The sequence below is a fragment of the Cavia porcellus genome, unplaced genomic scaffold (genome assembly GCF_034190915.1).
Source record: "Cavia porcellus strain 051 isolate PalLab524CR breed Dunkin Hartley unplaced genomic scaffold, mCavPor4.1 scaffold_36, whole genome shotgun sequence".
Lineage (NCBI taxonomy): Eukaryota > Metazoa > Chordata > Mammalia > Rodentia > Caviidae > Cavia > Cavia porcellus.
In genome coordinates, this window is record NW_026947519.1 from 529,097 (window position 1) to 545,746 (window position 16,650).

General features: G+C 36.9%; 1 pseudogene; it reads left to right on the top strand.

Annotated features, from left to right (window-relative positions):
• LOC134474710 (uncharacterized) overlaps positions 1–10,534 on the top strand; it is a 34,613-nt pseudogene extending 24,079 nt beyond the window's left edge.
• Positions 10,535–16,650: the final 6,116 nt, after the last annotated feature.

A 16,650-nucleotide genomic window follows, 5' to 3' on the forward strand; every position in this document is an offset into this window, starting at 1 on the left:
GAGTTACAAAGGCGATATTAATTACACTTGCATTTTTAGGTGACACCGGTGTATAAATGTGACAGGCCTTTTGGAATCTTTTTAGAAAACCCCAAGGGAGACTTATTAGCCAATTGCCTCACCTTTGCTATCTTGGGCATATTGGTGGGTTTTCTGGGGTGCTCTAATGGGTACAGAGAACAACTGATGATATGGATCAGGAACCTCCTTACCTCTGGTTGTCCAATCGGGGTGGGACCAAAGGATAACATGGTTTTGGCATTCTGGATCAGAGCACAGGTTTCATCTGGATGGCACACTACCTTTTTTCTGTGGCAGGCCATTGTTCTACTGAAGTTACATACTTAACCAAAAAAAAGGGCTTTTTCATAGATAACAAAACTAATTGTGCCATATAATCTCCCAAATGTCCACAGCACATGCAAGAACTTGTATTTTATCTCTATAATCACCAATCACATTAGGCACAATAGTTATTTCTTTTAAATTTAAATTGGCTTTTTCCAGTACAAGATGAATTGGTTTTTTGTTGTTGTTGTTGTTGTTGTTGTTGTTGTTGTTGTTTCTTTTTTCCTAGCAATCAAAATCTCAACTCTGTCTTTACAATCTATAGCATTCCTGGAAATTCCCCTCCCCAAACTCCACAGTATTGCAAATTATACTGTGGGCTCTTTGCTCTAGATTTGCAACATAAAGCTGGCAAGAGCCCCCAACAATAGCCATGCCACAGAAAACATTTTCTCTTGTACATTTTTACTTTACAATACAATCATTTTTTAACTTATTACCAGTCAGTTTTTCTCTTTCTTTTTAGACAACATTAAAACCTTTAACAAAATCCTTGAAATGACTTTTAGTAGTCTAAAACATATTTAATCATTTCATGTCTTTTTATCACATTAAAATGCTCCATTTTAAAAATTGTAACTTTCTTAACTGTCTCAATTACAATATGACCTGGTTTTTACTTAGTAAAGTTAATATGATTTTCAAAAATCATAAATATACATATATCTGTGCACATATGTTCACATTTTAACCAGAAAGAAAATATTTTTTAAAGGCATGCCAAGGTTGCAAGTAACCAATTGAGGACTAAAACATTAAACAAGGCACCACAAAAAACAAGACCAACATTAAAAACACAAACAAAAGTTTTTCTGTCCATAGTTTGGTGAGCTAAAAGGAAAATAATTTTTATTATGAACCTTGAGTCTAATAAGCCATATGGATCCTGTGCCAGAAATGGGCAATGAGCCCTTACGTTAGTAACAATTTTTTTTTCTTGGTACCGGTGATTGAACTCACAACTACACAGGTTGCAAGGCAGGTGCTTATGCCACTGAGCTAAATCTCCAGCCCCTAGACACAAATTTAACAAATTCAAACAGGCAAAAACAAAACAAAACAAAACAAAACAAAACAAACAAACAAAAAAACCAAGTTAGTAACAGATTCAAATAGGTGGACAACCCCAAAGTACAAAAAACACTGAACATAGAGACAACAGCTGAAAAGAGGCCCCAAAACACAAACGGATCCCAGAGCCCCACACATGGGCTTAGGCCACACACATTACAAACCGGCGAGAGCCCTGGAATCCAGTGCAGAAGGAGCACCAGCTCATCTGCAGTCACTGCACACATCCAAATTACAAAAGGGCAAAGGGGCCAAAGCCCAAAGTTACAAATGGGCCTCAAAGCCCTAAATCACAAATGGGCAAAAAAGCCTCTGGAAGTTGTCTCATTTTGTCTGCATTTACAAATGTGTGCTCTCAAATTATAAACAGGCAAAAAAACACAAATACTTACAGATGTTTAGCCAATTGATTGGTGAAATTATAATTTGGGAGGTCCCCCAGTATTCCCAGATGACACCCCAAAACTTGTAATCCACAAACAAGCCCCCTAGAGCCCTCAACCTTGAATTCAAAAAATGGGACAAAACATTTTTTTTTAAAGCAGCACTGATTTATTTTATCCTGGGCCCAGCAACATAGTGCAGTTGGAGTTTGCAAAAGCTGTGTGTCTCCTTCAAAAGTTTCCTGACTTGTAGAAAATACAGTTTACAAACTGAGCAGTTATGAGCATGGATCAGGAAATCTGCTAAGGAATGATGAAGACCTTTGTTTCCCTTAGTAGAGGACAGAGAAGTCTAGCAGTAATTAATAATCTTTTGTCAACTTATTTTAGCACTACATCTGGTATCTGTAGAAGGTAACAATGGTTATCATATCAATTAGGTTAGGTTTCCAGGAATTTACAGTTCTTCACAGAGGGGGGAATTGATTAACATACTAATTAGGTCACCTAGGAAAAAGATGCATACAGAACAGTACAGCAGCATTACAGGTACTTTGGTCATATAACTTAGCCATAACAAAAACATAATGAAGCTCTTTTGCTAGTGGAAAGCAATTACCACTTATTCAAAATTTAGAAGTACATTGTGATTTGTAAAATTCCAAATTCAAATTCAAATCAAACTTCATTTTCCTATCAGGTAAACAACAAAGTAAGATAAAGCTCCATTCTTTCCTCATTTTTAAAGCTAGCAAGGAATTGAGACACAAAACATTTCTTCCTTTTATATAAACTGTTGCAATAAACAGAAAGATTTTCTTATTACATTTTGACCACTAAAATCCTATGGAATAATCATCAATAAAATTATGAAAAAAATGCAGGTTCTTGTTTTGGAAGAAAAGCGTAATACTTCTGAAGTTACTAATATGGACACTTACAATTAGAGTCTTTCCTTAAACTCTAAAACCAAAAGTGCATTCCTCATTTGGTTTAGAATTACTGCCCTAAAAAGACAAGAAACAATTAACCAGGCTTAAGATTTTATAGTCCAGACAGCCAAAATTCTGAGTTGCTTAAATTCTTTATATAATCCAAACATGCTAATGTTTGAATAGATGTCTGTGCATTTTCATGGAGCAGCAATGCTGGCTCATTTTTTGCTGCCTCACTCATGAACCAGAATCCCTCATTGAGTAGAACATGTGACACCATAGCAACTCTCAGAGGTTTCCCAGTATGCTTAAAGCCCAGTATTACAGCAGAGTCTTCAGGGTTCCTACACATATAGGAAAGATTTAATTAAAATAGACCCACTAAGAAAATTGAACCCACAAATCATATTAGGTTTTGAAAGGTATTCTTTAACTGTTCCACACAGAGTCCCTAGTTTACTGCCAGAGCCCTAACCCTCTACCTCCATTCCGCTTTCCTATTTTCACCATCCTCTTCATTTCCTTCTCATACCTTCTTTACTGCCATTGTCTTGTGACTGACTCTGAGGTTGTGGTAGACAGATGAAGTTAGGCTGAATCTCCAGTAAAATCTGAGGCTTTAATAGAAATAGTGACTGATGGGGAGGCAGAAAGACAGGTAATCATGGGCTCTTGCTGAAATCAAAGTGCAAGGCTGAGCCGTGTTACTCCATGGAGCCAGAAAATGAAAGGTCTCACTTGGATGAAGACATAGGGCTTTATTTAATGTTCATCAAAGTTTCTCAATATTCCCACCTGCACCCAAGTGTTTTTTCATGGTAGCTAGCACACCAAAGGTGCCCAAGGGTCACCCTGTAGGAAATAGAGAAGTGATTCAGTTGATAACCTGGGGAATTCTGGAAGTAATTTGAGTGTTCAACGGTTTACCCCATGCATTTCATAGGCCCTGAATTTGTTGCCTTCCAGTCATCTTCCCCAATAGCTTTCTTGGCTTCCATACAGAAAGTAAATTCACTTGTCATGGGCTAAAACTGTTCACAAGTGCTGGCTTGCAGGACACTTCAGTGTCTTTTTTGCCAAATTCCAGGTCTTCCTGGTTAGCAAGAGAGAAGAATGGCTTATTTGTTTTCTGTTCTATTTGTTTTGGATGAAATTTAGACTGTGTTTGGGAAAAATATGGCAGCAGAGGGAGGTAATAAGACCAAGAACGCCATTCTGATTACCAGCAAATCATTTCCTCCTACCCCACTTCCTTTATAGTACTTACCCCTCAAAAGAGACCAGCTTGATAGCCAACAGTCATACAGTTGTTTATTTTTCTCTTGCTCCAAATTGTTATCCAGACAAATAGGAAGCACAAGGGGTTGGAGACGTAGCAGCTCTTTCAGAAAAATCAGGCTGGGTCCTAGCAGCCCTGGGGAACCCATATAGGGCATGGCATGGTGAATACCCAAAATATGGGTTTGATCTGGGGCCTGGAGATCAATAAGCCCCACTTACACCATGGTTATGGCCTCTGATTTTTTTTCTGGAAGAAAATGTATCATGCAGTTTACTATCTTCCCATCACAATTTGAAAAAGAAACTCAGATGTCACATGAATTGATGGCTTCATAATAAGTGCATGGATTTACTCATTACCTAATCTACTTGTTGACAGAAAATATTTTAGAAATACAGGGCATTATTAGCTATAGTAAGGCATTATTAATTCCACCAAGGGTATACATTTTTGAAATGGAATGTTAACATTGCAATGCAATCAATCTTTGTTTTTAATTCTGACATGAGGCCCACTAATGCACCTCAGTGGTAGAGCATTCGCCCTTCACAAATAAACTTCTGGGTTCTCTCTCCAGCCACAAATGTGTTACAACTTCATTGTTGGACTCTCTAATATTTATTCTGTTTAATAATTAAAGGTAATACGCATTACAACTTAGGAAATGAAATAATCTGCTAAAAAATGATGCTTTGACATCCATCCCCTCACTCTGAGCCATATTTCTCTTGTGTAAACTAATGTGTTGACCACACTTTTGAAAAGAAAAAATTCAGCTACACAAGTGAGTTTGATTATTAAATCTGAAAGTCTTTTCTGTGGCTTTTTTGGGGGTTCTTACATGTAGAGTATCAAGTCATCTGCCAATAATAAGAACTAAATTTCTTTCTTTCCTAACTTTTTCTTTTTAATTCTCTTTCTTGTCTAATGGCTCTGGCTAAAGTTTCCCATGCAAAGTGGTGACAGTGAGCATCCTTGTCTTATTGGTAATTTTAAAATTGATAGCTTTCAGTTTTTGTCCTTTTAGCTGTTGCATGTTCACTTATCATAGATACACTTAAAAGCAGGTAGCATTGTTATACACAAAAAAAGAAATGCTCCAAGATGAGAAGCAGGGAGGCCACATGCCTAATAATATCATCCAAAGAACATGAAATATTTAGATATAAATCTAACAAATGAAGTGAAGAGATATATTTAGAAAATTATAATATTCTGAAAATTGACAGAAAATAATAGCAGAAAACAGAAAGATATTACTATGTCATGGATAAGAAGAACCAAATAGTGAAAATGGGCATGCTCAAAAACTGTTGCACAGATTTAACAGAATCCAAATCAAAATGCCATTAGAAGAGCTGAGCATATGGCTCATAGACATAAGTACTTGTCTGGCCAAGCACAAGGTCATGAGTTCAGTTCCTGGTACTGAAAAACAGCACTATTAATATCCTATACCTTATTGAGCAACACAACCTATTTCTAAAATTCAAGAGTCCTAGAAGAACAAAAGTAATCCTGGACAACAAAGATAAGGTAGGAGGCATCACGATGCCTGAGTTAAAAATAACTCTTTCGGGGGGCCAGGAGTCCAACTGAGGACCTTAGTCTTGGCAGGCAATCACTGATGCCCCAGTACTATAGTCCCAGTCCTCTGAGTGGAAATTTCTACAAAGCTAATTGTTAAAATCAGAATGAAAACAGGAAAAAACTAAATTAAACACAGGTTTGAGGATCACAGGAACAAATTACACTATACTGATACAGCCAAAAATGCAGTTAGCAACCTTAATGACAACAGAGTGAAACATGATCACTAGAGGAAAAATACACTCTAAATAAGTGGTGCTAGAAAAGCTGGCTTCCCATGTAAGTAAGATAAAGATAAGGCCCATGTCTGTCACCATGCATGAAACTTAAGTCAAAGTGGCTCAAAGTTCTAAATATTAATAAAGAAAATTATATTAATATAATTCTAAATATTCTATTCTAAATATTAATATTAATTCTAAATATTAATAAAGAAACACAGGGAGAACAGGTTGAAATCCCAAAAACATAGGTGTAGGACAGAGTTCATCAACCAAACCTAGACTGTACTCAAAATACTTTAAAGAATCAAAAAGTGGGCTCTCACCTTTTCAAAAAGATTTTGCACACAAAAGAAATTACCAACAGAGCAAAATGACATCCCACAGAATGGGAAAATATTTTAGCTGTTTCCCCTCAGGTAATGGACTTATATATACACATAGAAAGAACTGAACATCCTTGGTTTTGACTGACAGCTTTGTTTGCCATATTTGAATTTATTCTCTCCCCCCCAAAAAGTAATGAGAACTAAGAAGTAATAAAACCCAAAATGTGTAAATTTTGTTGTAAAAAAGAGAGGGGAAAAAAAGAGCTCTAAAGGATACAACAGCAAGTGTGTTTAGGGGTGTTAAATAGCTCACCATATTAATGGTTTTGGTTGGATCATTGAACACAACTGTTTGCAATCTCACTGTTTGAATGTCCACTTTGTATTCTTTGATACTGTGATTTGAGCAACTATTTCTAAGATGATAATATGTAATCTATTAACTGGTGATTTCTTACTGTTTTTTTTTTTGTAGTTCTGTATTATGTGTACCCTTACACCACTTTATTTTGTTTTGTGTTTTTCTCTTTTTCCTTTTAAATAAAATTTAAAAAAAAAGAAAGAACTGAACACCACCAAAACTCACAGATTCAAAGATCCAGTGAAAACATGAATCTGATATGAATATTCACTTGTAAGATAAAGAAATATGAATGGTAAATAAATAAATGAAAAAATGTTCAACAGCATGAGTACTTTTTTATTTAAAGAGAAAGAAAAAACAGAAATAAAGGATAGAAACAATACAGAATTTCAGAAAAATAAACAGTAAGAAATCCCCAGTCAATAAGTTACAAACTGTCATCTTAGAAATAGTTGCTTGACTTACAAAGTTATAGTATACAAAGTGATATTCAAATAATGACATTGCAAACATTTCTGCTCAGTGATCCAACAATAACTTAGTAATCTGGTTATCATCCTACACACTTTTTATCTTAAATAGGGTAAGATTAAACATAACAAAATGGAACAAAACAATTTTTAGAGAAACAATTTAAAGAAACACAGATTTCAAAGCAAGTCCACTGAAGATCTTCACTGTCCATCTATTTTCTCTAGTTTTCTTCCAAATAGTTGTCCCCATCTTCACACACATTGAATATATACTGAATATTATAGAACTAATCAAGTCATTACAGGATGATGAAGGCTTTTTAGGTCTTCAAGACGTGATTTTGGGGAAGTCAATAGTGTCTACCATAATATTTCTTAAGTTCTTCATAGGAGCTATCTTTATCTTTATGTATGCTGAAATTGAATATAAGAGACTAGACCAATATCACTCTGAACAGTGAATGATAGTATTGCTAGATTTTATATCAAAATGCTACAGAATTAGCATTGGGTTTCTTAGTGTCTATTCTTCTTCAGACTATCTGTTCATTACATCATGTATTATATAATCTGTTCCTGTAAATAGTTTAGAAATTCTTCCCATCTGTGAATCTCTACATGCATATCTATTCTTTCTATATTATAGGGAAAAACAAATCAAAACAAGACAACAAAATAAATTCCTAGAAAAATATGAAATGAAAGAAGACATATAGGACCACAAGATTAGGTGATCTACAGTAGTTACTAAGCTTTCTCTTGTTATCTTCAATAGAATTGTTCACATCATCAGGCATAATATAAATGAACATAATGTTACATAGCTATTTGATTAAAAACATAACTTTGAAGACTTTGTAGGATTTGAAATCACTTAATAATTCAAACCAGAATGGATATCTTTTACATCTTGTCATCGTCAGAGTAGTTGCCTCTACTCTTAGACTTGATACTATCAAGCATACCAATTTCAAATAAAATCAATTGAGGCTAAAAATTGGTCTAACAAACCAGCTTCAAATAAAATCAGTCATAGTAAGACAATGTAAGTAATACAGAGTTTCAATGTAAGTTAATAGGAAATTAAGGATAGTTACCATGGTATAACCTGCTATTTTTGGATTAGCTGTCTGTGCCCTCAAATCTAATATGAGTAGACCAACTGGAACAAAATATAATCAAACTAATCAGAGTGATAATACTATTGTGACTTTTAAATCCTGGTACACTATTAACAATGTCCTCTCCCTTCCTTTGTTTGACAGTTCCTCCCCTTTCCCTTTCTCAGGGTGCTCTGTGTATTTTGGGTCCCACTAGTTCTTTTAGTTTTTAGATTAGGAGTCCAACCTGTTACCTATCTGAGTGTTGCTAAACCTTTTTATTCCTGAACTTGATCTTGAGCTGTACTCCTTTATTTACTAAAGTCACAAGGTTTTCCTTTCTTCTAGCTGTGTAGTTATACACTGTCCAAAAGTGTCACAGCTTTCCAATCTATCTGTGGCTGCCAGATGAGTTGTACCTACTTCTCTCTGGCTTTCTGTCAGAGCAGAAAAGATGTTTTCTCATCTTTGACTCTCAGGCTATTAACCATCTTTCAGGTTGATTGTATTTCCTATTCAGAGCATCTCGATGGATCCTGCATCCTAATCTACTCTGCCTGTGTTTCTTTATTGTTAGTGTATCAGGGCTAACTATATTAAAGATTATAGCTCATTGTGTCTGCCCCATTTATGCTATTTTATTGTTCTGCTATTGTTTGTCCATTTACTCCTTCTTTCCATTGTCTGCCCCATTCATTGAGGCCTCTCTGCCACTGTTGCTGGGATCCTGGTATTTTTTCCTCTCTCTCTCTGGAATGTCCTTCAGTATTTTTTGTAGGGTTGGGTTTGTGGCCATGAACTACCACAGCTCCTCATTGTCTTGGAAATATCTTGTTTTTCCATTAATTTTGAGAGAGAGTTTTTCTGGATACATCAGTCTTGGTTGGCGGTTATTGTCTTTCAGGGATTGGACTACTTCCCCCTAGGATCTTCTTGATTTGAGAGTTTGTGTTGATAAGCCTGTCGTTATTTTGATAATTTTTCCAGCTCCTTTTCTCTGGCTGCTTTTAATATGCTGTTATTGTGGTGGATTTCTGGAAACTTGGTTATTATATGTCTGGGTATAGATCCATTTTGGTTGTAGGTGGCTGGAGTTCTGTAAACCTCATTTACGTGGACATCATTTCTTTACCTATGCTTGGGAAGTTTTCCTTAATATATTTGTGAATAGTCTTTGTAGTTCATTTGTAATTATTCCTGTTTCTTCACTCACATTTTTTATTCTTAAGTTATAAATCCTGTTGTCATCTTCTAGCCTTTGAATTGTTTCTTCTTGGTTCCTTGTTATTTTTAAGAGCTCTTTTCTCTCACAATCACACACCATAAATCTCTCTTGAAGTCCCAAAAGGCTAACTTTAGTTTCTGTCAAGGCATATTGCCAGCTTTCAATGGAGATTTTAGCTTCCTGGTAATGTCTTTGGATCTGTTTTATGTATTCTAAATTTTGTTGACTTTATTTTTTTTTTTAATTGGTACCAGGGATTGAACTCATGACTGCCTGCTTGCAAGGCAGATGCTTATGCTGTTGATCTAAATCCCCAGCCTCCTAGATTTTGTTTGTATTCTTCATCAAAAGTTTCTCTTCCTTTTCTCAGTTCCTCCTTTCTTCCATCTGTGTTCTCTTGGGAGGGGCTTATCATTTCTTTAACTAATCTTTTTATATCTTGTCTCACTTGGATCAGAAGTACAATTTTAAGTTCATCTATGAGGTCATGAAGGTATTTCTTCATGTCCACTTATGCTGTGTCTAATATTGCATGATTACTGCACTGCTTCTCTTCTGTATTTGCCTCTCCTGGGCTTATTTTTCCAGGGTCAATGGCTGGAGATTTGTTTTTATTTCTGTCTCTTGTCATGTTTTGGGTTTCTTTAAGACAGGTGTGTCCAGGAGGGGTATCTGGCCCTCTCTGTATTGCTTAGGGTCTTTCTGAAGTGTGCTGACAGGGGTTTTGCTGACCTCCCTAATCTGCTGTTATCTGAGGTTTCTTAAACTCCTTCCCAGGGCATTAGAATGGTGCAAGAACACTCACCCCAGGCCTCTCAGTCCAGATTCAGGGAGCAGGATGGCTGGTCCAATTCCCTGAATCTGTTCGAGTATGGCAGGAAACTGGAAAGTTCTGGTTCCATATTTTTGATTATTTTCTGAAGAGGTGTTTTCAGAAGCAGATTCTCTGGGCTTCATTCATGGTGGTGGCTCTGTGGAGCTTGGGCCATGCTGGGCTGGAGGCAGTGAAGACACACTGGTGACCTCAGGGGTGTTCTGGTGGTGGGAGCCCACTCAGCACCAGTGCCACAAACTCGGGTCCTCATGCGAGCAGCGAGGGGAAGTTGGCGATGTGTTCCAGAAGGTCCAGTCCTGTGCCTGTGACACCGGATTGCTCCCTCCTCCTCATGCTCTCTGGGATCTGGCCAGATCCAGGTTGGCAGTGGCGGTGTAAGCAGCTGCGATGGCAGGGGCAGAGGCAGCAAGGGGGTTCCCAGTCACTCTGCTCTCCCAGCCTCTGGTAGGTCCACAGCAACAGAGTCAGAGGCAGCAGCTGAAGCACAGCAGCATGGGATTGGCCTGTCTCAATGCGCTGAGCATGGCCCAGAGGTGCTCAGGGCTGCACAGTGGTATGGCTGGCAGGGACTATATCTTTGGTTTTTTTCACCTTAGTTTCTTCTTGGAATGAGGCAATTCCTCTCCCTCTGTTCAGAGCTCCCTATGCTGTATTATGTTGAATTTTAAGTTGACTGTCTTAGGGAGACTCTGTAGCCTGCTGTTATCTATCTGCCATCTTTTCTCTGCTGCATGAGTCCTTTGACACATGCAAGTTATAAAATCACCACAGAAAGAATGACTGTCATAATGAAATCAAAGAGTAACCAGTTCTGAGGAGACTGGTTTTGATGGCTGTGTGGAATGATGTGATAACTGTGCAAATCACTGTAGAGATTCCTTGAAAACTAGGATCACAGATTCCCTTTGATCCAACTAGTCACCTTTTGTGTATTTTCTCAGAAGGGTAAAAACATCATATCACGGAAGTATGCAGCCATGTTTGTAACAGTACAATTTGCAATAGTTAGTGTTGGAAACAACACAAATGGCTATCAACTGAAGTATGGATTTTTAAAAGCAGTATTTTGTTTTTGTAATGGAGTGCTACATGGCCAAAAAGAAGGATAAACTTGAGGCTTTGGTCAGGTAAATTGATAAAACTTACGTGAATAAACCAGACTCACAAGTGTAATCACATTGTCTCCCTTGTGTGAGAAACCGAAAGATAAAATGGAAGTCTAGCTGGGCTGGAGGCAGAGACACTACTCAGTGCCTTTTTCAAACTGGCACCATGAGAATTTAAGATCATTACTCACAGAAGTTAAATTCCCATCTAGCTTCCAGCCACACTAGACTGGGCTCTGCAGGTTTTGTGGGTGTAGCTGCACCATACCCAGGGAACTTGGGCTTTCAATCCAGGGAACTTGGGCTGCATGAGGTGAGTTCCAACACAGAGGCACGGGCACAGGAAGAGTTTAGAATCATCACTCCCAGCAGTAAAGTGCCTGCCACACTTTCAGCCACACTAGACTAGGCCTGGAGGTTTCATAGGCCTGACTAGACCATGCCCAGTGACATTCTTCAGTCAGGGGAACTAAGGACACATGAGGTAAGTTCCAGCACAATTGGTGCTTGCACGGGGAGAGCTTTAGACCATCACCCACAGTGGTTAGGAGCCCTCCAAGCTTCCTAGAACACCAGAGGTGGCACAGCAGGTCCTGTGGGCATGACTGGACCATGCTCAGCGACCTCCAATCAGTCAGGAGCAAAGAGGACAAGATAAAGTATCATTTATCTAATCTGAAGGAAAGTGCAAGTGGCAAGGAAGTTGTGCCAGATTTCCAACATCTATAGCAGTTTCAGAGCACCAAGGCAGTGTTCAAGGAGGGGTGGTTAGACAATTAAGGCAACAGCCCTACTACATGGGACATGAGATGTTAACCTAAAGCAAGGCACAACCAAAAAGACTGTGGCAGGCTGAGTAAAAATCACATTCCAGGATTTTATTGCCAACCAGTAAGATTGGGCAAAGAGCATAAAGACCATTAATTCAGAGCAAATAAAGAGGTTATATTTTGTAGAGGAATTCAGATAAGGGCACCAGGTATTGCTGAGGAAGGTGCAAATTTTTGGGTCTCTGAGTAAGGGATATAAGACATAGTGATAGACAGGGAAGTGTTGGATTAGTGGAAGTTGGCAGGCACAGAAAATCCTTTTTTTTTTTTTTTTAATTTGGAGAACAAACATTTTGCATTTCTAACTGTGTGAACACAGCTATTGAACACCATGCTATATGATTAGGTGTGAATAATGGATCTGAATGTGGAAGTTTGTCTTTTTTGCTGGTCAGCTGGTGGTCTAGTTCTAAGACCAGGATGATTTGCACACTCTGAATCTCCTGCTTTACTATATGTGATGAATAATATTGCAGAAGAAACATACAGCTAGAAAATAAAATTAGTCTGCTAGGCATAAAGACATACAACCAATGTAATCAAGATAATGTATTGATATGCTAAAGATAAGTAGTGATGGAATATAATGGATTCAAAAATACAACCACTAAAGTGTAAATAAACTACAGTTTTATGAAGTTACAAAAAGATACTTGTGGACACAAGTCAAATATTAATGCTGAAGAAACTTATCCACCTCAGTGGGTATTCAGAACTCTCAGTAAGCATCAATAGCTGGTTTACTACCAATAACTAAATGAAAATTTCAGAAACTTTAAAAAATTTTTCCTATTTTCAGCTTATTCATCAATGTTAAAAAAACACTTTCCAAAACAGTCATCAGTGCCCAGCCAATATGTTGCTGTTAAAATTTAGTAATTAAATGGATTTTATCAACTATGATGACACAGGATCTTTACCAGGCTATGTATCTAGCTATTTAGATAATGTGAATGATTTAGCTAGTTAATAAAAATTCAGAGAATTAATAATTGGGCATACTATATTTTCCTAATTTTTGACTCTGTGGCTATATAATGAGTATGCCAATTATATGATGTTACCTCTTTAACAAGTACTTCCAAATTAATCTTCGCACTTTTAAAAATCTTTTTTTAATCAGTACCAGGGATCGAACTCATGACCCTGCACTTGTGTATTGGGAAACACAATTTCTCAAATTCTCTATTTGTCTTCAAATCAGAGAGAAAGAAACATTTTCCAAATTGCTCTGTTAATGTCTTCTGCTTATTATGGTTTTTCTTATTTGAATTTTATAGTGAATTACTTGCTTTTATTTCTAATTGCAGAAAACTTTAGAATCTGGGAATATAGGTTACATATGCAAAGACTGAAAGTTTTTTTTTTTTAAATCTAGAAAAGAGCTGTTGACCTAGGAAAAGGAAAGAAGTAAAGTTAATATGGGAAATACAACCTGTTTTTCTCTACCTCTTTTCTAGCCATAAATCAAATGGAATATTTATGCAAAATGTAGGTTTCAGTCTGGCTTATCTAATCAATTGTGAACACACAACTGGAGTTATCTAAAATTTATAATTGCAGAGTACACATTAAGATATATACCAACAAGGAAATAATGCACATGAAAGTAAGAAAGGCAGGGAGGCAGGAAGGCAGGAAGGCAGGCAGGAATGAAGGAAGGATACGAGAGAGAAAGAAAATAAATAAAGAAAGAAAGAAAGGAAGGAAGAAAGAAAGAAAAAAGAAAGGAAGAAAGAAAGTTAATTTTAAAAAGAAACCAAGTATTAGAGACAAATGAATTTCCAGGCATCAATTTTTCATTCTGCATACTTGATTAGTACAATCACATAGGAGATGCTTCAATCTATATGAGATTCAAAACTATATGATATATGCACTTGTTTGATATTTCACTTAATCCTGTAGGTACTAATCTCTCTAATGAAAAGTCTACAATGAAAGTTTTGTTCTTTTAATCAATTTTTAATCACTATTCTACTCAAATGATCAAGCACTATTTTGCTTGTCTCAAAACCTGTTTTGAAGTCCTGTAATACTCCCACGATCTTGTTTTGACTGATTAGACTCTGTTCCATTCTATATGATAGTATCAAGTTTGAAGACATAGGCAACTACTTTGAAGGCAATAAGATTCACTAAAATACCCATTCTGGTTTGACTATTGTCTTCTTTGGAAGTCCTGTAATGTTTACAATGCCTAAGTTTTATTGGTCTTGTTCTCTACTGTTTTGTCCAACTTTATAATATCTAATGAGATAGACAATTCTTTTTAAGGAACCAAGAGACAACGTTGATAAACATTGTTGATAACCTTGTACTCTGTTCTACACCATGTGCTATGTCTATCCTTGGTTTTGACTGACAGCTTTGTTTTGCCATATTTGACTGTATTCTCCCCCCCCCCCCAAATAATAAGCACTAAGGAGTAATAAAATCCAAAATGTGTAAATTTTGTTGTAAAAAAGAGAGGGAAAAAAAAAACAAAAAAGAAAAAGAGCTCTAACGGATATAACAGCAAGTGTGTTTAGGGGTGTTAAATAGCTGACTATATCAATGTTTTTGGATCATTGAACACAGCTATTTGCAGTCTCCCTGTTTGAATGTCCACCTTGTATTCTTTGATGCTGTGATTTGAGCAACTATTTTCAAGATGATAATATGTAATCTACTAACAGGTGATTTCTTACTGTTATGTTTTTTTTTTTTTGTAGTTCTGTATTACGTGTACCCTTACACCGCTTTGTTTTGTTTTGTGTTTTTCTCTTTTTCCTCTTAAATTAAAAAAAAAACAGAATCAATTAAGAATATTTGTTTCTTCAGATTTTTGATAAGTGTTTCACCATCCACAGATTAAGATCAGAGCTGAGTTCCAAGTAAGATACTTATAAATGAAGGGAGATGTAAATAGGGGATCTGAGCTGTTATGCAAGCTAGTTAAGTTTATTTGTAGGAAAATCATTCAAAATATTTTTGCATTTTTGGCATCCTTGCTACAGATCATATTCAAAGTGAGCATGGTGTTTTATCTTAGGAAATCTAAAGAATTCATTGTTTTTGAACAATGAGTACTGAGGTTGATTATCTGCCACACTCAGCTGTTTTTAGCAATACAATCTTTAGCATTCCATTTTTAATTTTTGCTAAAATGTCTCCTTCATAATTTTCCTTCTTATTGGCCACATTCATTAATCATCATAATTGTTTGTAGTATTATTTTTATGTTGTTATTTTAATCTACCAATGTATGAGTTTTCTAAAGGCAACATACAGAATGGAAAAGAAAAGCTTCAGGCAGAGATTTCATAGATGGGGACTAAAATATAGAATATGTAAAGACTGAGAGAACTTACGTTTTTATGTTCAAAGACAATTATTCAAGGAAAAGCAGAGGTAGCCTAAAAGAGTTTTCAATATACAGTGAATAAGTTCATTATTCACATATACCATTCAAAGCAAATGTAACAAACTAGATCCAAATTTAGATATATGCCCTATATTAAAACTTAATATATTCACAAAATCTATACCCTATATCCCATTTACAGTTCTGGCCCTTTAATTTGGGAAGTGCATTAACATATAAAAATTAAAATAACATTTCCAGGCATTGAAAATTAAAACTGGTTTATGGTTTGGTTTGAAGTATTCTGTGGAAATGAGATTTTGGAGTTCAAAACATAGAAGTAAATCTTTGGAATTGGAACCAAAGATATTGACTTCCCAGCCAATGATGCATTACTATACTGGTCTCTGATTTTTATTTTTCTTGCTGTACTGTTAAGGCAGAATATCAGGACTCTTGGCTAGGCTACCTATAGTTGGTTCCCAATGACCAGAATGCATGATCTTCAAGCCACAACAACCACTATGAAGGTGATGACAACACCAGACCTTGCATGACCAAATTAAAGGAGGCCTAGAGTAGCAAAGATGGTGGATAGATAACAACTGGCTACAGATGTTCCCTGAGATAGTCAACATAGAATTCAACATAATACAGACTGGGGAGCCCCAAACAGAGGGAGATGAATTCTCTCATCCCAAGAAGAAATTAAGGCAACTTCCTAACCATCTGAGGTCCCGCTGTGACTTGCTGTGGTCCTCTGTGCCTTGCCAAGGTCCCACCGTGACTTGCTGAGGTCTCACCATGACCTGCTGAGCTGTCCAAGGTCCCACTGTTTTGACTCACTGGAGGTGCAGTTACATTGATTTTGGGGGTTGGCAAGTCAAAAGGAGAGCTGAGTTATCAGGATGCCTGCAAAGACCTGTAGTGAGTGATGGGAATTGAGCCATTCCATAAATTGAGGGGCCCTGGTGAATGACATTCTGGGACCAGGCAGAACTGGCAAGCACAAGGGGCAGCAGTGACTTCAGTCAGTTTTTCCCTTCCTGAACGGGATTGGTGGAGTGAGCTAGGCCTGGGTCCTGTGGCCTGTCTGAGACCCAATAGGTTATCCAAAATCAAGTCCCTACATTGGTGGAGCACACTAACAACACTAACCCAGTGGGGCCTCAGAAGTTTGACTGATTCAGAGGGGAGGTAGTGCAAAGTAAT